The sequence below is a fragment of the Odocoileus virginianus genome, chromosome 29 (genome assembly GCF_023699985.2).
Source record: "Odocoileus virginianus isolate 20LAN1187 ecotype Illinois chromosome 29, Ovbor_1.2, whole genome shotgun sequence".
In the NCBI taxonomy this organism is placed as follows: domain Eukaryota; kingdom Metazoa; phylum Chordata; class Mammalia; order Artiodactyla; family Cervidae; genus Odocoileus; species Odocoileus virginianus.
The window spans coordinates 36784146-36810358 of record NC_069702.1 but is presented as its reverse complement, the minus strand read 5'-3'; positions in this window follow the sequence as shown (position 1 = coordinate 36810358).

The window sequence follows — 26213 nt, the reverse complement described above, 5'->3', positions numbered from 1 at the left end:
TAACTTACTGAGATGATGGGCCTAGCACTCTAATTGTCAGGGAAGGAAACAGCTAAACTTAACTGGAGCAGCTTAAATCAAGGTCAGGAAAAGTTCTGAGGGTAGATGAGGGTCAAAAGAGCTCTCTTTTATGTGGAGTCTCTAAGGTTGTGTAGGTTATTCACGTGGTCATGAAGATCTTGGGGAGAAGGCATTACAGCACATAATACAGATGAGGAAAAAATACATGCACAGATGTAGATTTTCTTTCAGGTAGAGAGCCTGTTAGTTCTGTCTGGCCTATTACTGATGGTATTATACTTTTATGTCCACTAAAAACACCTGCAGTGTTTAATAAGCAAGGCGGTATCTAGGTCCTCTCCCCAAAGATGTTTCATGATGGAAAAATCAGCCTTTTAAATAACTTGGGTTGTTTCTTTTTTTTTTTTTTAGGTGGTGGTCCACAGACTGTAGTTTTATGAACTCTTCCACATTTGCTTTGGAAATATAATGATACACCTGCAGGGTTTTTGTTTTTTTTTTTTTTTTTTTTTTTTTTTAGGGGTGTAGGGGTCAATATCATGAAATAACTCTTCATAAGAGAGTAAGAAGGACTGTTGCAGATGCAGTGGTTGGGGCTATGAAAATTTAACTGAGATAAGAGAGAACTCGGAGAATACAAGAAGGGGAAGTGCCTCCTGAGGTGAAATGAGAGGATAAAAGCTGTGAAGTGCCTAGGATGTAGAATTTCTAAGGATAGAGATATATAATGGTTGATTTGAAGTTCTCATGTTTTAATGATAACCCTCTATCTGCCAGCAAATCTTCAGTGGAGACCACTGCACAAACACAGTCTGCTTTGTGTGAGTGTTATTTTGTGTGTGTGTGTATGTATGGTTAAAGAAATTGAGAAAGATGTTCTGTTAGTGTGGTACTGGGACTACACTATATCAACTTGGAATAGCCAATATTTTTAAATTTCAGGAATTTTGTAAGATGTTTGTTAAATACAGACATTATAAAAATTTATCTTATATAAACTTATAAGTAAATAATTCACATCAAAATCAAAGTTAATAACTACTGAAAACACCACTTTTACTTATTTTAGTACATAATACTACTGTTGCTTTTGAGGTCACTGATGTTGATTGTATCACTGCATGTCTGAGTATGTATTTGTGTATAAAAATTAGAGATGCCAAGGGAATATTTCATGCAAAGGTGGGCTCGATAAAGGACAGAAATGATATGGACCTAACAGAAGCAGAAGATATTAAGAAGAGGTGGCAAGAATACACAGAAGAACTGTACAAGAAAGATCTTCATGACCCAGATAATCACAATGGTGTGATCAGTCACCTAGAGCCAGACATCCTGGAATGTGAAGTCAAGTGGGCCTTAGAAAGCATCACTACAAACAATGCTAGTGAAGGTGATGGAATTCCAGTTGAGCTATTTCAAATCGAGAAAGATGATGCTGTGAAGATGATGCTGCACTCAATATGCCAGCAAATTTGGAAAACTCAGCAGGGGCCACAGGACTGGAAAAGGTCAGTTTTCATTTCAATCTCAAAGAAAGGCAATGCCAAAGAATGCTCAGACTACCACACAATTGCACTCATCTCACACGCTAGTAAAGTAATGCTCAAAATTCTCTAAGCCAGGCTTCAGCAATACGTGATTGTGAACTTCCAGATGTTCACGCTGGTTTTTGAAAAGGCAGAGGAACCAGAGATCAAATTGCCAATATCTGCTGGATCATCAAAAAAGCAAGAGAGTCCTAGAAAAATATCTATTTCTTCTTTATTGACTATGCCAAAGCCTTTGACTGTGTGGATCACAAGAAACTGTGGAAAATTCTGAATGAGATAGGAATACCAGACCACCTGATCTGCCTCTTGAGAATCCTGTATGCAGGTCAGGAAGCAACAGTTAGAACTGGACATGGAACCACAGACTGGTTTCAAATCGGAGAAGGAGTATATATACAACAAAGTCAAGGTTGTATATTGTCACCCTGCTTATTTAACTTATATGCAGAGTACATCATGGGAAACGCTGGGCTGGATGAAACACAAGCTGGAACCAAGATTGCCAGGAGAAATATCAATAACCTCAGATATTCAGATGACACCACCCTTATGGCAGAAAGTGAAGAGGAACTAAACAGCCAAAGTTGGCTTAGAGCTCAACATTCAGAAAACTAAGATCATGGCATCTGGTCCCATCACTTCATGGGAAATAGATGGGAAACAGTGGAAACAGTGTCAGACTTAATTTTGGGGGGCTACAAAATCACTGCAGATGGTGATTGCCACCATGAAATTAAAAAATGCTTACTCCTTGGAAGAAAAGTCATGACCAACCTAGACAGCATATTAAAAAGCAGAGATATTACTTTGCCAACAAAGGTCTGTCTAGTCAAGGCTATGGTTTTTCTAGTAGTCATGTATGGTTGAGAGAGTTGGACTGTGATGAAAACTGAGCGCGAAAGAATAGATGCTTTTGAACTGTGGTGTTGGAGAAGACTCTTGAGAGTCCCTTGGACTGCAAGGAGATCCAACCAGTCCATTCTAAAGGAAATCAGTCCTGGGTGTTCATTGGAAGGACTGATGCTGAAGCTTAAACTACAATACTTTGGCCACCTCATGTGAAGGGTTGATTCATTGGAAAAGAGCCTGATGCTGGGAGGGATTGGGAGCAGGAGAACAAGGGGATGACAGAGGGTGAGATGGCTGGATGGCCTCACCAACTTGATAGACATGAGTTTGTAAACTCCGGGAGGTGATAATGGACAGGGAGGTCTGGCGTGCTGTGATTCATGGGGTCGCAAAGAGTCATACACGACTGAGCAACTGAACTGAACTGAACTGAACAGTACTATTGTGCCTCTTTAGTAAACTCTATGTTTAATGACCTAATAGCTTGAAATCATCATGGTGAGAAAAATTGCAGCAGAAAAATTGTGAAACACTACAGAAAAAGTTATTTTTTGTTTTGTTTGCTTATTTATTTATATTTTTAAATTTTTTTATGCTTATTTATTTTTTGAAAGCTGACTGTTAGACATTTACCTATGCACCACTCTCTTAGTGGAGTATTTTATATCTTTTTCCCTCCTCCCTTCTCCTGTCTGCCTGCTGTGCTTGCAATTTGGTTTTCCTCTTTCCTCTCTTCTTCCCTCCTACCTTCCTGCCTTTTCTTTCTCTCCCTGTTTTTCAGTTCCTTCTTTTCTTCCTGTTTATCCACCCAGCATTCATCTTCCTTTCCGATGGCTAGGATACATTCACTTTGCTTTAGGGACCCACCTACTGGTACTGATAACCTGTCTACTTTGGATTATATGATTCAGTGGAGCATAGGATTTAGGGTAAACCAATCTAGACAACTACAAGTTTCAACTTCAGCAATAACTAATTCAGGGAAATGTATTTGACTCAAGTCAGGCTAGTTACATTTGAAATTTCTGCTTGAAATTCTAGAATTTCTGTTTTAAGGGCCTAGGAAATAGTCAACTTATTTTCCACTCCCCAGGTAACAACTTGGGGTTTGCGGCAAGTAATTTAGTGGCTAAAAGGAAAGGTGATTTGAAAATGAAGCCAAAAATTTGCAGGAACTTAGAGCATAAGAAAGTACAATGGGTCTTGATTCTATCCCTTGAGTCCTAGATTCAGCCACATCTGAACTATTCACCTTTTTGAGCCAATAATTTGCTTTTTTCATTAAGTACTTTTAGGGAGGGCTTTTATGTATAGTTACATAAAATTTTCTAACTAAAGCAGATTGAGCTGTGTGTTTTGGTCAAAATATTAAAGCAGAGATCATGCCTATGATGAGATAATGTGCAAACTGGAGAAGCAAGAGTCAGGACAGAGCCTTTGGTGACAGCGAGGATACACATGTGGGAAAGAGAAACTGAGCTCTCACTTGGCATCACTGGCGAATCACACGATATACTTTAAGGTGTTTAACTTTACTATCCGTTAGTCTTGGGCTTGGGCTTTTTAATAGTTGTTATGTTTCATTCTTTTGTTACACAATTAGAATCTGTATTCTTGGTTTGCTTTCTGTATTTTATCTATAGAGTTAGTTGAAATATAAATTTCTTGAGGATAAGGACTGCATGTTTTCAATTTTTAACCTCATATGACCTGATACCTTACTTGGAAGTACTGCTCATTAAATACTTTTGACTAACTATTGCATCTTAGAGATATATTAATTTCAAAAATGTCCTGCATTTCCACTATTTATTATGACTCTTTTGAAACTTATATATTGCCCTAAAGTGCTTCAGTGAAAAATGGACAATAATTTGGGCAAATTATATCAATAACCTCTGTGATAACTTACAAAGAAGGAGGTTAGAGAAAGTGATAGAAAATAAATTTTGCTGTTAAGAAGTTCATGCATTAAGTGGGACTTAAAGTAGTTTATTCCTAAGGTAACCATACATTCTAGTTTGCCTCTCATTCTGATAAAGTTATTAATGGCTCTCTCTTTAAATCTAAACAGTGTCCCAGTTGGGATGATAAATTACATTGCTCAGTTTTTATTCCAATACTTCTCAACTGTGAATGGTGATCTATATTACCTGGGGATAGTAATTTTTTTAATTATAAAATGTTCTGAATAGTTAAAAAATAATAACATAAACAATAATAACCTGTAGCTGCTGCTGCTGCTAAGTCACTTCAGTCGTGTCCAACTCTGTGTGACCCTGTAGATGACAGCCCACCAGGCGCCCTCGTCCCTTGGATTCTCCAGGCAAGAACACTGGAGTGGGTTGCCATTTCCTTCTCCAATGCATGAAAGTGAAAAGTGAAATTGAAGTCACTCAGTCGTGTCTGACTCTTAGGGACCCCATGGACCGCAGCCCACCAGGCTTCTCTGTCCATGGGACTTTCCAGGCAAGAGTACTGGAGTGAGGTGCCATTGCCTTCTCTGAATAACTTGTAGACCCACAATCAAAATTTGAGAGTTAACATTTGCCATTATTTTCATTAACTTTTTCTTTTTAAGGGAAAAACAATATCACAGTTGGAATTAAAGAATTCTCTTTCCAAAGCCCATTTTCTTCCCTCCCTCCTCAGAGGTAACCATTAAAAAGTTGGCACATGTCCTGCCTGTATACATTTTTGTTTTGTTATGTGTGTATTAAAAAGTTATGCTGTAGCAATTTGCATATAGTTTACTACTCTTTATGTAAATGTTACTAAAACAAACAAAAAACAATATATATTCTTATGGAAACATTTAAAAAATATGAATTTTTGAGCATCTTTTCCAGTCTATTAACTCAGAATGTTTTGAGGTTGGAACCAGGAATATATTTTGTTCTCCAAATGGTTCTGATATTCTAACAGACTTGGGAAATTTGATTGTCAGATCTCAAGCAAATTTGCAATGTCTATTTGCATTTAAAATATCTGGTTTGATGGGCTAGAAGTTCAATACTGAATATGAGCAGTGAATATCTCAGGACCAAATCTGACAACTTACATCAAATTTTCAGTGACCTTTTAAAATATATTGGTATAGTTTCCCTTTATAATACTGGTAGCATCTTCTCACACTGGTTTTCAGGGTTGAGAGAACTATGAAATTTTTACTTATTATTTCAATTCCCCAATGAAAATGGGCCAATTAAATCATGGTGACTAAATAAGATCATAAATTGAAAATCAAATTTAAGGAACATTTACATAAATAAAAGACAATGCTGATACCTGATAGGACTTTAGGAATGTCCCAGAATGCTTTGAGAACCATTAATGTGTTCAGAGACAAAAGGTAGAGAATATGCTCTTAGCAGCATAATATGGAAAGCACCATCAATAAGATTTCAGAGTAGAAATAAAGTAGAATATAAAGGTACAAATCTAAGAAAATTACTGATTCCTGGAATGTACTAAAAGGTATTTAATTTCAAAGAGATCACTTAGCTTATTAAAATCTTTACTGTATTGTATACTTAACTTCCTTAATCATTGAATGTTTCGTCTCTCTTTAACCAAAACCAACTGATGCAATGTGCTTTGATTACATGAGTGTTTATACAGTTGTCCCTGAGCCCTAAAGCAAACTGTGGGTTCATTTCATACAATGGTAATAAATGATACAAAACAATTTAGAAGATAAACTTTGAGACTCTGCCAGAAAATTTCAAGTGACATATCTTAAACACTTACATGTGTATTTACATGAGATGTCATTGACAGATTCTCACCACCATCCTTCATCAATCAGGCTTCAGAGTTAATTGGAAAGACAGAGATACATTTCCAAAGTTCTATGAAAAAATTTAACAATGTGACTCATTGTTTCTAAAAGTTACAGTGAATTTTGCACCTCACCTTTTTGCTTAGTCTTTTGGAGTCTCAAGATAATAGAAAGGAATAAGAATGGATAGGATAATTTGGGAAGAAATTGTATTTGCAACTAAGCTATCAAATCACCCTATAAGGGAGACAACAATAAAAAAGATTTGGCTCTAGCAATTGGATAAAGATAGTCATTCAAAATGAGACAACTGGGGCTACAATAGATAATAGCTTGTCCATCAGGGATAATGTTGCCAAATAATGCTAATAGAATCATATAGAGTTTCACAACATTGCTACTAATCATGCTTAGAATATTGTTAACATTAGTTTCTGTGTCCTTTATTAAACATCTAGAATGAAAAAGTTGGGAAAATTTGAATCATAATTTCCTTATTGAAGGTAATGGAGATTTTAATTGAGAATTACTTTTACAAAGAGTTTTAGAAGAAAAAAAGGTGGTTTTGCATTTCCTTTTATTATACAGATAGTTCTCAATTGTAGACTGACAAAAGCTTTGACCTCATTAATTTTCTAATTAAATATTGCAAGTGTCTGTATCTTTATGAAGCAATGGAGATAGTTGAATAAGACAGTGAGGCCACTGCCAATTACAGTATTCCATGGTAAGGATAATGGAGGGGAACTATAAGTGCTATAGGTATATTTTAGAAAGTTATTTTAACTCAAGTTTGAAGATGAGGAAATTTTTCCTGGGAGAGATAAGTACATGACATGAAGTTGTTGAAATAAGGCTGAGAGCTATGTTAAAAGAGAGGTGTGTGTGTGTGCTAAGTCGCTTCAGTTGCGACCGACTCTTTGCAACCCTTTGGACTGTAGATCTCCAGGCTCCTCTGTGCATGGAGTTCTCCAGGCAATAACACTGGAGTGGGTTGCCATGCCCTCCTCCAGAGGATCTTTCTGACTCAGGGATGGAACCTGAGTCTCTTATGCCTCCTGCATTGGTAGGCAGGTTCCTTAGCACTAACACTACCTGGGAAGCCCAAAAGAGAGGGGACAAAGGATTAAGCTTCTTTATACCAATTAACAGTAAGTGCAAAGATGTATAATAAGGATAATATGCTTAAGAACTAAAAGAAGTCTGCTTTGATAGAATCCTAAGGGAATAAGAAGTAAGAACAGAAACATAGCTAATCTATCAGGCAATGATATATACTTGAATTTTAATAATAGAAACCTAGGGATAGTTATTGAAGGCCAGGCATGATCAGACTTTGGATCTGTAGAGAAAACTTTGATTCATTGTGGAGAATGGGTAAGATGAAGGCACAGCTGAAAACAGGTGCAGAGAACAAAGCTTTCAGTGGTCCAGGTAAGTCTAGACAAGGATAGTGACCCACTGGAGAGGTAGACAGTTTTTACAGATTTCAGGAATCATTGAGATAGGTATATATGTATATGTATGTATATATATATATCCCTTCTTTATCCAGTTATCTGTCGATGGACATTTAGATTGTTTCCAGGACTTTGTTACTGTGAATAGTAGTGCAGTTAACATTTGTGAGCATGTATCTTTTCAAAGTAGGGTTTCCTCCAGATATATGCCTAAGCTGGCATTGCTAAAGCATATCATAACTCTAGATTTTTAAGGAACCTCCATACTGCTTTTCCATAGTGGCTGCACCAACTTACATTCCCACCAACAGTGTAGGAGGGTTCCTTTTTCTCCATGTCTTCTCTAGCATTTATTATTTGTAGAATCATTTTTGTTGTACCATTTTTGAGAATAAAATGCTGTTAGGAAACATATGGAAACTTAAGTTTTCTGATGAAAATCATAGTCCCCCAAATGAGATATGCTTTAACATAGAAGAAAGGCAAAGTCTTTCTAACAGTTTTTAAATTTTGATTTATACTTTCATCCTACATTTCTAGTTTATCTTTTGAGATGTGCATTGTGGTTGAAAACAAACTGTACTATCATTGCTTAAATCAAAGGACTTATTGTTTCTGTTGTCTGAGAGTTAGGCAGGAGTTTTCATTTCTCATAAATGTATAATAGTGAGATGAAGACATTTGTATTTTTGGATTAGTTGGCACAGCAACAAGATCAACTAGAATTGGTCTGTGAAAGGAGTGAGATTCTGATAAGTATTTTCACAGAAAATAAATATTTTGTTTTTGTCTTTGGACTAGACTATTTTTGTTTCCTTTGATATATTTAAGGAAAAGAACTCTCCTTTATTTTGCAGGAAGCATTAAAAGACTACATGATATAAGGTTATATACTCATATTTATATCCAACAAATGTATTATACTTTTTTGGCATATAAATTATGGCAGATATCCACTCTGGCTTACCACAGAAAAACTTAAACTGCAAAATCACAATTCTTTATTTTCTTCTTATGCAAAGTTAGATACAAGTTGAGCAGCCTTTTTTTTCATTGTAGGGTATACTTGGCACTTTGGATGCTGTAGAAAGGAAGAAGAGGAATACCAGTGATGAACTGCCTTGGGCAGAAAAGAACATTCATTTCTCTGCTCATGGTTCATTGACCAAAACAGGTTAAGTAGCTGCAACTTAACTATAGGAAAAGACTGGGGAAAGCAAACAAACCCACAAATGTGCTCAGTTGCTCAGTCATGTCCAACTCTTTGTGACCCCATGGACTGTAGTCCTCCAGGCTCTTCTGTCCATGGGGATTCTCTAGGCAAGAATACTGGATTGGTTTGCCATGCCCTCCTCCAGGGGATCTTTCCAACCCAAGGACTGAACCCAGGTCGTCCACACTGCAGGCAGATTCTTTACCAATTTATCCACCAGGGAAGCCCAACACACAAAATACTGAGTACTAACCACCTCTGCCACATTATAGACTTTAGCAAGCTGGAGGATCAGAGCATCCATAATCCAGAGAGCCATGAACCAGAGGATTTGGGGAACCAGGGGCCTCAGAGGAAGGGACTCAGTTCTTAAAGAGTACATGCTTTTCTGCTTTTTGTCTTCTGATGCTTTCTTGTGGAGGTCATTCCTTCATGTGATTTGTAGTTGTTTAATTTTGTGTATTTTTCTAACAGATTTATATTAATAAAGCTCTTTATATTCTGAATGTTAGCACTTAAAAAATTTTTGGATTGCAGATATATACACTTGCATTCTATGGTTTGATATCCCATCACTTTAATTAGTTTTTTAAAAAAATCATTTGATGAACTGATGTTTTTATTTTTCAGTTCATTTCAGTTCAGTCCCTCAGTCGTGTCCGACTCTTTGCAACCCCATGGACTGCAGCACGCCAGGCCTCCCTGTCCATCACCAACTCCCGGAGTCTACCTAAACTCATATCCATCGAGTCGGTGATGCCATGCAGCCATCTCATCCTCTGTCATCCCCTTCTCCTCCTGCCTTCAATCTTTCCCAGCATCAGGGAATTTTCAAATGAGTCAGGTCTTCGCATCAGGTGGCCAAAGTATTGGAGTTTCTGATTTAACATCAGTCCTTCCAATGAATATTCAGGACTGATTTCCTTTAGGATGAACTGGTTGGATCTCCTTGCAGTCCAAGGGACTCTCAAGACTCTTCTCCAACACCACAGTTCAAAAGCATCAGTTCTTCGGTGCTCAGCTTTCTTTAGTTCAACTCTTACATCTACACATGACTAGTGGAAAAACCATAGCCTTGACTATATGACCTTTGTTGACAAAGTAATGTCTCTCCTTTTTAATATGCTGTCTAGGTTGGTCATAACTTTCCTTCCAAGGAGTAAGCCTCTTTTAATTTCATGGCTTCAGTCACCATCTGCAGTGATTTTAGAGCCCCCAAAATAAAGTTTGCCACTGTTTCCACTGTTTCCCCATCTATTTGCCATGAAGTGATAGGACCTGATGCCATAATCTTTGTTTTCTGAATGTTGAACTTGAAGCAAACATTTTCACTCTCCTATTTCACTTTCATGAAGAAGCTCTTTAGTTCTTCTTCACTTTCTGCCATAAGGGTGGTGTTATCTGTATATCTGAGGTTATTGATATTTCTTCTGGCAATCTTGATTCCAAGCTTGTGCTTCATCCAGCCCAGCATTTTTCATGATGTACTCTGCATATAAGTTAAATAAGCAGGGTGACAACATACAGCCTTGACATACTCCTTTTCCTATTTGGAACCAGTCTGTTGTTCCATGTTCAGTTCTAACTGCTGCTTCCTGACCTGCATACAGGTTTCTCAAGAGGCAGGTCAGGTGGTCTGCTATTCCCATCTCTTGAAGAATTTTCCAGAGTTTCTTGTGATCCACACAGTCAAAGCCTTTGGCATAGTCAATAAAGCAGAGATAGATGTTTTTCTAGGACTCTCTTGCTTTTTCAATGATCCAGTGGATGTTGGCAATTTGATCTCTGGTTCCTCTGCCTTTTCAAAAACCAGTTTGAACATCTGGAAGTTCACAGATCACGTATTGCTGAAGCCTGGCTTGGAGAATTTTGAGCATTACTTTACTAGCATGTGAGATGAGTGCAGTTGTGTGGTAGTTTGAGCATTCTTTGGCATTTCCTTTCTTTGGGATTGGAATGAAAACTGACCATTTGCAGTCCTGTGGCCACTGCTGAGTTTTCCAAATTTGCTGGCGTATTGAGTGCAGCACTTTCACAGCATCATCTTTTAGGATTTGAAATAGCTAAACTGGAATTCCGTCATCTCCACTAGCTTTGTTCTTAGTCATGTTTCCCAAGGCCCACTTGACTTCACATTTCGGGATGTCTGGCTCTAGATGAGTGATCACAACACTGTGATTATATGGGTTGTGAAGATCTTTTTTGTACAGATTTTCTGTATATTCTTGCCACCTCTTCTTAATATCTTCTGCCTCTGTTAGGTCCATACCATTTCTGTCCTTTATTGAGCCCATCTTTGCATGAAATGTTCCCTTGGTATCTCTAATTTTCTTGAAGAGATCTCTACTCTTTCCCATTCTGTTGTTTTCCTCTATTTCTTTGCTCTGATCACTGAGGATGGCTTTCTCATCTCTCCTTGCTATTCTTTGGAACTCTGCATTCAAATGGGTATATCCTTCCTTTTCTCCTTTGCTTTTTGCTTCTCTTCTTTTCCAAGCTATTTGTAAGGCCTCCTCAGACAACCATTTTGCCTTTTTCCATTTGCTTTCCATGGGGATGGTCTTGCTCCCTGTCTCATGAACCTCCGTCCATAGTTCATCAGGCACTGTATCTATAAGATCTAGTCCCTTAAATCTGTTTCTCACTTCCACGGTATAATCGTTAGGGATTTGATTTGTTATTTTAAAAATGATCCATTTATCTTTTTCCCCCTTATATTCAGTGCTTTCTGCAACTTATTTTAAAAACTATTTCCTATACAAGAATATGAAGATTTTTTCATATTACTTTTCTTAAGGATTTTATCACTTCTTTCTTATTCATAATATAATATTGATAATCTCCATGGAAATTTTTATGTAGACTGTGAAGCAAAGGTTCATTTTTTATTTCTATTTAAGAATAACTAATATTCCAGCATCACATGTTAAAAATACTATCCTGTCTCCATTACCCTGCAGTACTGCTGTTACTAAAACTAATGGTCATTTAAATATTCCTAAGACTCATTTTCTAGTCTATGTTCTATTCTATTCTGTTTATTCTGTTATGTTGTATTCCATTCCATTCTATTCCATTCTTCTATCCCTGTTCCAATAGCACACTCGTATAGCTTTATAAGTCTCAATATCTGGAAATGTAATTTATACTACTTGCTTGTTTTTTTCCCCAAGGATTTCTTTGCTGGTTTTGGCCCTGAAACTTTCTATTTAAAAGTCAGATTTAGCTTCTCCTGTTCTTCAAACATACACACACACACACAGACACGCACTATGCTATTGGGAAATGTATTAAATCTGTAAAACCTAGGGGGGAAATGGACAGCTTTAAAAAATTAGATCTAATATACATGAACATACTGTAACCTACTGTTTTAGGGGCTTCTTTTATTTCTATCTATATAGATTTATAGTTTTCCTAATAGAGCTTTCTGCATCTTCTGTTATGTTTATTCCTAGATACTTGACATTTTATATTATTTAAATCTTTTAAAGACAGCATTGTGTTTTTTCTGGTATATAGAAATATAGTTGATTTTATGTTGTATTTAAATATATCCTGCATTTTGCTAAATCTTAGGAATACTAATAGTCTATCTAAATATTTTTCTAGATTGTCAATGTATACAATCATTTTATCTGTGAATAGTAAGATACTTTGCTTCATTTTTCAAGCTCAACAACTTTTATTTATCTTTCTCATTTTATTTTACTGCTTAGAACCCTCAAAACTAAGTTAACTAAAAATGGTAATGTATAGAGTAGCCTTGCCTTTTTCTAGATCTCAAGAGAAACACTAATTTTTATGATTTTTTATGATATTTTCTATAGGATTTTACTTGTATAGAAATTTAATCAGATTAAGGAGTTTTCTTCCATTTCAGTTTACTAAAATTTGAATTTTATTAAATATTTCTAAATGTATTGAGATCATAAAAGAATTAACAGTCCAACTTCACATTCATGGAATTATTTAAGTTTGGTTGTAATGTATTATGATTTTTATATTACTGTTTTCAGTTTGATAATTTTTTCCATTATGATTTCTGCCTTGGGATAATTTCCTCATTATTAATGTCTATCAGATCTTAGTAATGACTTTCCAAGCCCAATCAGTTCAGTTCAGTTGTTCAATAGAGTCCAACTTTTTGTGACATCATGGACTGCAGCGTGCCAGGCTTCCCTGTCCATCATCAACTCCCTAGCTTGTTCAAACACATGTCCATGGAGTCAGTGATGCCACCCTATCATCTCATTGTCTGACCTCCCCTTCTTCTCCTGTCTTTAATCTTTCCCAGCATCAGGGTCTTTTCCAATGAGTCAACTCTTCACATCAGGTGGCCAAAGTATTGGAACTTCAGCTTCAGTGTCAGTCCTTCCAATGAATATTTAGGACAGATCTCCTTTATGATGGACTGGTTGGATCTCCTTGCAGTCCCAGGGACTCTCAAGAGTCTTCTCCTACACCACAATTTAAAAGCATCAATTCTTCAGCACTCAGCTTTCTTTATAGTCCAACTCTCACATTCATACATGACTAACTTGATAAATTAGTATGTCTTACTCAAAAAACCAGTAAGTTTTACTCACACAGATGTTCTCTTAATCTAAGTTAATGAGGCTATGTATTTGCTTGGAAACCTATCTTTCTTAAAGATTAATATCAATCATTTTATGGCCTGGGATGACTCACCTTGTGCCAATGTTAACTCAAAATGCATGTTGTGGGTGAGGGGCCTGATGTCACTCTCTTGAGTTTTGAGACATTTCCTTTCTCTCATTAGCAGCCTACTAGTAGGTATATAACTTCCTGCTAAAGACTATCAGGGGTGCACTCTTTCTGCCCCATTCTGATGTCTATGTAAGAAGCTTTCTCTATCTCTTTTATACTTCAATAAAACTTTATTACACAAAAAACTCTGAGGGATCAAGCCTTGTCACGGACCCCAAAATGAATCCCTCTCCTCTTGAAGCCAAAAATCCTGGCTTCTTTCATGGCCCAGCAACAACCTTTCACAGGCAAGTCTGACTCAGTCTCTTATGGGGACACTGCTCCTTTCTCCTGGATCCTGGTGCACACAAGGTTTTGTTTGTGCCCTCCAAGAGTCTGTTTCCCCAGTCCTGTGGTATTTCTGTAATCAAATCCCACTGGCCTCCAAAGTCAAATTCCCTGGGGGTTCTCAGTCCCTTTGCCAGATCCCCAGGTAAGGAAATCTGTTGTGGGCCCTAGAACTTTCTTAACCAAAGAGAATTTCTTTGGTATAATTGTTCTACAGTTTGTGGTTTATTGACTTCTGCTTTATTGACAAAGCCAAAGACTTCAACTGTGTAGATCACAACAAAGTGTGGAAAATTCTTCAAGAGATGGGAATACCAGATTTCTCCTGAGAAATCTGTATGCAGGTCAAGAAGCAACAGTTAGAACTGGACATGGAACAAGAGAATGGTTCCAAATTGGGAAAGGGGTACATCAAGGGCGTATATTGTCACTTGGTTATTTAACTTCTATACAGAGTACGTCATGCAAAATGCCAGGGTGGCTAAGGCATAAGCTGCAATCAAGACTTCTGGGAGAAATATCAATAACCTCAGATATGCTCTGGATTGAATTTCCCTCCTCTGGAGATCAATAACCCTTATGGCAGAAAGCGAAGAGGGACTGAAGATCCTCCTGATGAAAGTGAAAGAAAAGAGTGAAAAAGCTGGCTTAAAACTCAACATTCAATAAACTAAGATCATGGCATCTGGTCCCATCACTTCATGGCAAGCAGATGGGGAAACAATGGAAACAGTGACAGACTTTATTTTCTTGGGCTCCAAAGTCACTGCAGATGGTGACTGCAGCCATGAAATTAAAAGACACTTACTCTTTGGAAGAAAAGCTATGACCAACCTAGACAGCGTATTGAAAACCAGAGACATCAATTTGCCAACAAAGGTCCATTTAGTCAAGGCTATGGATTTTTCAGTAGTCATGTATGGATATGAGTGTTGGACCATAAGGAAAGCTGAGTGTCGAAGAAGTGATGCTTTCAAAAAGTAGGGTTGGAGAAGACTCTTAAGAGTTTTTTTGACTGCAAGAAGATCCAACCAGTCAATCCTAATGGAAGTAAGTCCTGAATATTCATTTGAAGGACTGATGCTGAAGCTCCAATACTTTGGCCACCTGATATGAAGAATTGACTCCTTGAAAAAGACTGAGGCTGAGAAAGATTGAAGGAAGGAGGATAAGGGGATGACAGAGGGTGAGATGATTGGATGGCATCATTGACTCAATGGACATGAGTTTGAGCAATCTCCAGGAGTTGGTGATGGACAAGGAAGCCTGACTTGCTGGAGTCCATGGTGCCACAAAGAGTCAGACACAACTGGAAGACTACTTAACTGAATGCTTATGATGACTCAAAACAGATGTACCACTTTAGAGTTGTGAGTTAAGTTTTATTTGGGGCACAGTGAGGGCTGCAGCCCAGGAGGCAGCATCTCAGATAGCTCTGAAAGACTGCTCCAAAACAGCAGCAGTGGTGGTTTAGTTGCTAAGTCGTGTCTGACTCTTGCAACCCTGTGGACTGTAGCCCACCAGGCTCCTCTGTCCATGGGATTTTCCAGGCAAAGATACTGGAGTGGATTGCCATTTCCTTTTTTAGGGGATCTTCCCAATGCAGAAATTGAATCAAGGTCTCCTGCATTGCAGGCAGATTTTTTACTGACTAAGCTACGAGGGAAGCCCAAAGTAGCAGCAGTTAAGGTCAATATGTAAGGTTTTGGTGAAGGAAGTTTCAATACCATGAAGTACTCATTTTACAAAAGTCTTTTTTTTAATTAGTCCTAAGGATCTGATGTCACCATGAAGGGATTTAGTGCTTCTCTAGATATGAGAAGATGCAAGGAGGAGATCATAAAATCTGTTCCTAAAAACATCCAACTATCTAAAGAGCTGTTCCACCAGATTCCCTGCAGTACAGAGTGCCTCACTCCACCATTAACTCCGTCAAGGGTTGTTGAAAGTCAAAGGCTGCAGCAGCATTGTGTTCATGGCACATACCTTTGTTGTTCAAAGGCAGTGCCATTGGTAAGTGCCGATTTGTAGTTGACAGTAGATTTGCTATAGGATGAGATGCTAAAGAACATAATGTGTAGGAAGGAAGTTATACACAGTTTGATTGACTGGGTTACCACTAATGACATATATTAAACCACAAGTGCCATTACTTTCATAAAATTATGTGTGCAGGTGATAAAGATAATTACCCCATATGGAATGCATATATACCAAACACTGTGCAAGGCAGATGGTAGATGCTATTTTAATCCTTAGATAACTATTATCTGTTCATGTGAGGAATTAGAAGTTTAGAAGTTTAAGTCACTTGTCCAGGTCCAAATTAAGAAGGGGGATTTACTTCCAAACCTGATCAAAGCAATAGTGAAGAATTATCTCATTCTAAAATTTTAGCTTTAGGGTGGTTTTACTGTTATCTGATAGTGATGGGTATTGGAGGAAAAACAAGATGTTTAGCCATCTAGTCCTAATAAAGCAAAAACCCTGAACTATATTCACTTAGGGGTGGTTCATAAATACAGTCTCTATTACCAAGCCAAGTCTTTATCTAATCTGTAGCCATATGTTCCATTCTGTAAATATTCTTACCCTTCCAAACTTGCCTTCTCAAGTGTTTAAACCTGTATCACCTCAGAGTAGAATTTTTCTGGGCTCTGCATCCAGCTAGAGACAACCAGATATTTCTACTTTGCTTATGGCAGGTTCAGAACTGCGTTGCTCAGTCCAATGATTGGAGCTAAACAGTGGCCCGAGGTAGGCAGGAACAGTACCAATAAACTATATGAAAATCACAGTAGTCATTGATGATAATTTTACATTTCTTTCCCTCTGGCTGCTACAAGAGAAGAAGGTAGACCTTAGGAGCCAGGATAAGTTCTTATCTGTCTTAATCCTCTTTGACTGCACAATATGCATTTCTCTAGGAGGTAAGCAAGGTGAACAAAAATGAAGTGTTACTAGTTACATATATTTTATTTAAATAAATTTAAGGCTTAGTGCTCTCAAAATAGTTTACAAACATTAAGCTTCCCTTTGTAAACTTAGATTTCTTTTTAAAAAGACTTTTAGATACAATTGAGATGCTTGTCTCAAAGTGGGAGTGTATTGTGCTAATACACTGAAGTCCACTCCCAGATATTTGTGATTATTTTGAGTTACATCATTTTTATGATGTAGCCTTTTTGAAATTCAACATTTATTTTAAGGGTTACATATCAATCACATTAACATCTGTAAAATGTTTATGGGAAAAGTGAAACAATGTAAGGTGAGAAATACTGGAATGTTTATCTTATACATTCAAAAGTATAAAGAAATCTTTGAAAACTGCATCTGTGAAATAATCTTATTCTGTCATCCTAGGGGCTTATTTGTTCTACAACTTCAAGATTTAAGAGAGGACAACTTCTTTGGTAAACATCCTCTGGCAGTTGATGTTTTGGGGAATAATAAACCTAATACTCTGTATCGCTTTATTTTAACCCCAGGCAGATATTAAATATTATTGTAAGAATGCCTTTTGGGCATCAAATCTTTGCTTATATTATGCCCTAACACTTGTATTAATAACTGTTAAAAGTGTGGTTATGTTAAGCTGTTCTCAAGCTATGGTTTGCCCTGTAATTTAACTACTGTTTCCACTTTTTATACATGCAAGATAGAATAGTCTCATGCAAACCACTGACAAATGTTGCTAATTTCATTGCTGGAATTGTTTTATTTAACATTATAAGGAAAATGCTTACACCATTTAATCATGAGTTGTTTGTCTCAGGAGCCCAAACTGTGAAACCAATTGATGAGTTTCTATCAGCAATAAGATGTTTTGGTTTCAAAATCTTACATGAAAGAAGAGTTAAATGATATAACTAAGAGTTTAAATTTATATTTCCACTTTGAGTGGAAATTCTTCCCCAGCCCCATCCCCAAGAGTCTTCTAGAACCACTGGGGAAAAAGAGACAACTGTGTAAGTCCTGACTTCACTTTGTAACTTACATAGAGGGCTAAATCTACTTAGTATATCCAGCATATTCAGAACTCTGAGGAATTACTTTGCTTTGGACTTTTTAAAAAAATTCTAAATTGGAATAAATGGGTGGCAGCTTCAGTGGGTGAAATGTGGAAGTTCCATCTTCTTAACCTGGTGTTGATATCAGTAATGTCTGGATGAAAATTTAATGTTTACTAACACCAAAAAAAAAAAAAGAAAAGTGTCTATTCTACATATTATTTAATTGGTGTTGACTGTCATGTATATAAATGTAATTCAAATATATGTAAAGTAAATGTGTATGTGTATGTCTGTTTTAATTGAACCAAAGCTTGTGTTGCTTTGTTTCAGTAGAGACTAAATTTGAACCAGCAAATGTAAGGCCCTTTTCTTCTTTCCTTAGGTCAAAGAAGCACATTAAATAATGGACATAATAGGTATTTCACCTGTGCATCTTTCAGATCCTTAATGTTAACTCTAATCTTTATAGTTTTTCATTATTACTTGGGTTTGGAAATATAGTTTCAGAAGTTTTAATTTTTTCTTTAACTTTTATTTTATATTGGACTATAGTTGATTAAAAATGTCATATGAGTTTGGGTGAAAAGCAAATTGTTTCAGTTATCCATATACATGCATCTATTCTTTTTCAAATTCTTTTCCCATTGAGTTATTACAGAATATTGGGCACAGTTCTCTATACAATACAGTAAGTGCTTGTTGGTTATCTATTTTAAATATACCAGTATGTGTGTATCAATCCCAAACTCCCTTTTCTTTTCAGATAACTCATACTTCATGGGTTAGGAAACCAGTGTCATGACTTAGCTGGTCTGCTAAGATCACTTGAAGACCAGACTCTATTACTGACCTTTATAAATTCCCACATCCACTGCTGGATCACCATAATATTTGATGTGGCCAGAAATGGTTAGTTTACAACTTGGTGGTAGAATAATATTCCACCCTCTCCCTCCATTGCCAAAAAAATTTTAAAAAGTTGCTCATGTCTTTCTCGAACCTTTGGATGTGTTAAAAAAAATTAATGTTGTAGACAGAATAAAGGTTTCTAATTAACTGACCTTGAGACAGTAAGATTATACTGGAATATCCAGAGGGCCCAATATAATCACATGGGTCCTAAGTAGAAGTAGGAAAATAGTAGAAGTAGTAGAATAATAAACAGAGGAGAGAAGCAGACAGTTGTATGAGAGTGGTGTAAAGCACTTGACCAATGTTCATTGGTCTTGAAGGTACAGAAGTGGGCCCAGGAACCAAGAAGTATAGGCAGATTCTAAAAGCTGCAAAGACAAGAAATCATATTCTCCCCAGAGCCTCCAAAAAAGTAGGAAGTTCCACTTACATCTTGATTTTAGCCCAATGAGACCCATTTCAGACTTCTGACTTCTAGAATTGTAAGTTCGTATAACTTGTTATAGTGGCAATATAAAAGTAATACAGAGCCTGGTTCAAGTAAATCCTGAAAAGTCTGCAAATTTCTCTTTTCTAAATCCACAGCTTTCTTGGTTAATAGCAGCAAGGTCTTTTGTCAAACAAAACTTATAGCAAGCACTTGTGATATCATTGCTTATTTCTTTCTGAAGGGTGCCCATTTTCTTCATTCAAGGAGCTGAGTCTTTGAACTGACTTAAAGGTTCTAGTTCTCTATTTTGATTGCTGAAATCAGGCCTTGTTGATCTGATCTATAGGTTTTTCATATATATTGAAACAGTGAAACATTCTTAGGCTTTTTATCTAGGTTGATTTTAGAAACCACCAGACATGCCTGCCTACCAACAGAGTTCTGATTACTGCTCTACCCTTGCTCTCTGTTAGGATACCAGTAGCCTCATTATCTTGCCTGCTAGGTGTTGCTATTTGGTGTCAGCTCTGGACTTCATGATTCTCATGGAACTCATTGCAATGACATTATCTCCCATTTTTAGCCATGGTCTACACTGGAGGAGTCACCATGGTAATTTTTCAAGAATATCATCGGTATGATTCTTAATGACGTTTTGAAACAAGATCTTAGGCAGCTTGTCATATGTCTTAGTTCAGGCTGTGATAATAAAATACCACAGATTGCGTGGCTTAAAACACAAATATTTATTTCTTACACTTTTGGAGGTGAGGAACCCTGAGCTACACAAAAATTCTAGAAAACATAACTTTTTTTTTTTTTTTTTAGAAATAACACATTTTATTTATGAATGTTACAGCAGCATAATCTATTCTATCCTGATTATAATAGAGTAATATATGTATGTGTGTGTGCATTATACAAATACAAACACAGATACACTCACACAAGCTAAATAAATATTGGCATATATTATTTTGCACCTTTTTTGTTGCTAAGAAATATGTTAATAACTCAAAAGTTGTTTATTGAGCCCCTACTGTGTCTTTGTGCTTTTCTGGATGTGGATCCTACATTAGTGAACAAAACAGAAAAAAATGCCCACCCTCAATGGGATTTATTTACATGGTTATTGTCCATGTTTATATGCATATATATTTACCCTATTTTTTCTTTTTTACCATGTTAACTAGTTTTTGAGTTTTCAGTTCCTTGGTGCTAAATTTATTCGTATAGTTATGAGACAGATTTTCAGAACTTTATCATCTTGTAAAACTGAAACTCTATATCTGTTAGACAACAACTCCCTTTCTACTCCCTCCACTCAGCACTTGGTAAACTACCATTCTACATTGTGTTCCTATGAATTTGACTACGTTAGTCACCTCTTATGAGTGGAATCATATAATTCTTGTTTTGTGAAAGTGGAAGTCACTCAGTCGTGTCTGACTCTTTGCAACCCCATGGATTATACAGTCCATGGAATTCTCCAGGCCAGAATACTGGAGTGGGTAGCCTTTCCTTCTCCAGGGGATCTTCACAACCCAGGGATTGAACCCAGGGTCTCCCACATTGCAGGCTGATTCTTTACCAGCTGAGCCACAAGGGAAGCCCAAGAATACTGAAGTGGGTATCCTATCCCTTCTCCAGTGGATCTTCCGGACCCAGGAATCAAACCAGGGTCTCCTGCATTGCAAGTGGATTCTTTACAAGCTGAGCAATCAGTTTTGTCACTAGGTTATTAAAATTTTAACTTTTTAATCTCTAGTGCACAGCAAGGCATAGTAGACATATTTTATATATATGTATATATATATATATATATATATATATACACACACACACATACTCAATGACCCTACATGTATATATTTATTCAATGAAAATACACATACATGCACACACACATAACTTAGAAAAAGAGAGACAAGGTATGTATTTTGCAACAATGCTTAAATAATATGGCAAGAATTAGTGACAACCTAGGAAAACGTCTGAATTGGTATATCTTGGTCTAAATTACTAATTTTCTATAAATATTTTTGGTCATGAGTACAATTATAAGCTTTTATAAGAAATTTATTTTATAAGAAATTATAACAATTATTTCTTCTATAGGAATACAATTAGGAGGGAAAATAGTGAATGTTAAAAAGCAATATTTGAAATTATCTCATTCATACAATGTAAGTTTAGTCATTTCATTGATGAATCCTAGGCATTTTGATATGTATTTAGAAAAAGTTACTAAACAATGGCCCAAAATCAATAAAATAAAATAAAGTGAGGTAAATGTAGAGCCCTGAATTCACATTCCAAAAATTGGGCAGCTTTGCACTTTTTATGATCATGAATGCTCCTATTGGACAGGAACTTCCTAGAGATATAATAATAAGTTCTAAACAAACACAAAATGAAAACAAGAATGTGGAGAAAAGGAAACCCTCAAATGGTGTTGGTGGGACTGTAAATTGGTGCAGTCACTTTGAAAAACAGTACAAAAATTCCTCAAAATATTAGAAATTTAAGTATCATATGGCCCTGCTATTCCACTTCTGGGTATATTTCAAAGGAATAAGAAAACACTAATTCAAAAGATAGATACACCTCTATCTTCATTGCAGCATAATTTGTAATAGTCAAAATGTAGAAACAACCTAATCATCTGTCAATGGATGAATGGATAAGAACATGTGGTTTATATGTAGAACAGAGGAAGAGTTGAAGATGGCAGAGGAGTAAGACATGAGGCTCATCTTCTTCCCCTAGTACATCAAAAATACAGCTGCATGTGGAACAACTCCTACAGAATACCTGTTGAATGCTGTCAGAAGACCTCAGACTTCCAAAAAGGCAAGATAATCTCCACATAAAGCAGTAGGGAAAGAGCAATAAGAAAAACAGAGGGGGGCAGGAGGGAGTGGAGATGAAACCAGACGAGTGGTACATCTCAAGGAAGGAGCTATGAAGAAGGGAAAGTTTTTGCACACTCAGACGGCCCATCAGGGGTGAGGACAGTGGGGAGCTTTGGAACCTCAGAAGGGAATGCAGCAACAGGAAGGCAAACTGCAAAATGGAGAGAATTCATCATAGAGATTGTTGCCAGCCAGCACTTCAGTCAAGATGTGGTTTGCAGGTCTTCCATGGCGAGTGAGGTTTGGGTACTGAGTCTCAGGCTTTGGGGGCCAGACCCTAGGGAGAGGACTGAGATGGACCGACGTGAAAGTATTCTGAACAGGCTAGTATGACACAGCTGAGGGAGTCCAGGGAAAAGCTTGGACCTGCCAGGAAGGCAAGAGACCATTGTCGCGGGGACCCTCTAACTCTGCAGACCCTGCCTTCATGAGTGCCATAGGTGGGATGGCCTGGCTGCTTGTGGACATGCCACAGCCAAGGCTGACACAAATGCCAGAAATTGGGGGTGAGATGAGATTGGGGTCTGTGACCCCAGAGGTGGGTGTGATGGCTGCTACAGTGGCCACGAAGCTGTGAACAGGCACAGGTCACCACTTACAACTTCCTGGGAGCCTCTGCAGCTTGGCTCTTCCAAGAAACCACAACCTGGGCAAGTACACGACCCACCTCTGACTGTGGGGAGTTCCGGCAGTCCATATAGCCACTGCACATCCCAATCGTGGCTGCCATACCCCTTCCTCTCCCCAGTGCCACTGAGCAAGTGAGCTCTAATAAACCTTGGCCTTCACCTCCTCTGGTGTGGGCAGGGAACAAATGCTGAAGGATGGCTTACAAGCAGAGGCAGGGCCGAAACCAAAGTGAAGTACCAAGGGCTATATGACTAAAGAAGAGGAAGGGAATCCACTCCTGCAACTGCAGATGCAGCAGATTAAGTTCCTGCAATTAGCTTAAGACTGTGGACCTTGGGAGCAAATGTGAACTTTGGAAGCAAGTCCAAGATCCCCTGGAGAAGAGAAAGGGTACCCACTCCAGTATTATGGCCTGGAGAAGTCCATGGACTGTATAGTCCATGGGGTCGCAAAGAGTTGTATACAGTTGAGCCACTTTCACTTTCACAAGCTGGACTAAGGCCAGATCTGATTCAGAACTGACCCCAAGGTTCCCACAGCAAGCCCAGAGACCTTCTGAAAAACACTGGAGGACTTTCTGAGTAGGCAGATTGGTGAGAACTCACTGCGTGACAAGGACAACTGATGTCACAGGCAAATATTCTTCCTACCACTCTATGCATACATGCTTTTTTGTTTTGGTACATTGTTGTTCCTTTTTATTAATCCTTTAATTTTTATTTTTTACTCACTTTTTCTTCTTTTTAATGCTTTTATTTTTAAACTAATTTTATTTATTTTTTTTCCTATTTCTACACTAACTTTCCATTATATTGCATTTCCTCCCATGTTTCTAGTTTTGTTCTTGCTACTCTAGTTTTTAGTGTTTATTTTCATTTATGGACTTATTGGTTTGATTGCTCTCTTCTGTTTTACTTCCTCTCTTTATTCTTTCTTCTTTTCTTCTTCTTGTAAGTTTGTGTTTCTTTATGTGTTCCTGTCTGATTAATGTTGTTTTTACCATTTGTCTTGGGGCTTTTTCTGTCGGTTGTTTTTGTTTGTATGTTTGTTTGAATTTTTTCTCTTTCTAATTTATTTATTTATTTATCTTGTTTTCTTTTTTATTTCTTTCTTTTTCTCTTCTATGCTGTGTGGCTTGTGGAGACTTGGTGCTCCAGGAAGTGATCAGGCCTGAAGCTCCAAGGTGGAGGACCAGAGTACAGGATATTGAAACACCAGAGAACTCCTGACATCATAGAATGCTAATCAGCAAGAGCTCTCTCAAAGGCCTCCATCTCAACACTCACTAAGACCTGGCCCCACCCAAAGGTCAGCAATCTCCTATGCGTGACATCTCACACCAAACAACTAGCAAAACAGGAACACAAGCCTACCCATTAGCAGACAGGTTGCTGAAAGTCATACCAAGCTCACAGACACCCCATAACATAACACTGGGTGTGATACTGCCTTTTAGAAAGATAAGATCTAACTCCAGAAACCAGAACATAGGTACCAATCCTAGCTACCAGGAAAACTGTCCAACCCTACCCACGGGGACAAACTCCGTAAGTAAGAGGGACTATGACCTTGCAGCCTGCAGAAAGGAGACCCCCAAAACAATAAATGAAATGAAAGTACAGAGAAACATGCAGCAAATGAAGGAGTGTGGTTAAAAAAAAAAAAATCAGAACAAGCAAAGAGAAAATGGAAAGTCTACCTGAAGAAGAATTCAGAGTAATGGTAGTAAAGATGATTCAAAACCTAAGGGATAAAATGGAGGTACAGATAAATTAAATGGAAGCAAGAATTGAGAAGATACAAGAAATATTTAACAAGGACCAAGAAGAACTAAAGAACAGTCAACAATGAACAATGTAACTCAAATGAAATGTACACTAGAGGAAACCAATAGCAAAATAACTGAGGCAGAAGAGTAGATACGTGAGTTGAAATTTATAATGGTAGAAATAACTGAAGCAGAGCAGAGTAAAGAAAAAAAGTGACAATAAATGCAGATAGTCTCAGAGACCATTGCAACATTAAATGCACCAACATTCAAATTATAAGCATCTGAAGAAGAAGAGAAAAATAAAGGGTATGAGAAACTATTTGAAGAGATTTTATTTGTAAAATTCCCTAACATGGGAAAGGAAGTAGATATCCAACTCCAGGAAGCCCAGAGAGTTCTATACAGTGTAAGCCCAAAGAAATATGTCAAGACACATATTAAGCAAAGTAGCAAAAGTTAAACACAGAGAAAAAAAATTTAAAAGCAACAATGGAAAGCAACAAATAACATAAAAGGGAATCCCCATAAGGTTAACAACTGCTCTTTCAGCAGAAATTCTACAGGCCAGAAAGGAGTATCAGGATGGAAAGTGATGAAAGGAAAAAAAAAAAAAAAAGCTATATACAATGGGATACTATTCAGTTGTTTATAAAATTAAATCCAACCATAGTGGGCAACATAGATAGACTTGAAAGTATTAGGCTAAGTGAAATATGTTCATTGAGAAAGTACAAATAGCATATTATTTCACTCGTATGTAGAATAAAAAAATAAATAATGCAAAGGAATAAACAAGATGAAACCAAATCCATAGATACAGAGAATAGATTAGTGATTATTAGGGAGAAGAGATTTGAGATTGGGTGAAGTGGGTTAAAGGGGTCAGCTGAATGGTGATAGATGGTAACTAGTCTTGTGGTAATGATTATTTTGTGATATATACAGGTGTTGAATTATAATGCTATACACTTGACACATATAATAAAAATGATTTCAAATAATATACAGTATGTTCTCTTATCCCATAGGAATTAGAAATCAATAAGATGACTTGGAAAACCTCAAAACATTTAGAAATAACACAGCTAATTCTAAATACATAGGTTAATGAAGGAATCACAATTGAATTTATAAAATATTTCAAACTTGTGTAAATGAAAATGTAACATAAGAAATCTCGGCCCAATGCCAAGTTCTTTGAATACAGTCATACCCATTTGTAGCGACTGGCTGCTTCCCTTTTACAAGGGTAGAAAAAAAGCAGTTGAGATAAAGACCATATGGTATGGCCACAGAATATAAAGTGGTTAGTGGTGGTTGTGGTCTTACATGCTCAATAATGTTCAACTCTTTGCAACTCCATGGATGGTAGCCTTCCAGGCTCCTCTATCCATGGAGTACTGGAATGGGTTGACATTTCCTACTCTATGATCAAGTAGTTACTATCCACCATATTGGGGTCTTTCCAAGTGTCTCAGTGGTAAAGAAACTGCCTGCCAATGCAGGAGACATGAGATGTGGGTGGTTCCATCCCTTGGTCAGGAAGATCCTGTGGAGTAGGAAATGGCAACCCACTCCAGGATTCTTGCCTAGAAAATCCCATG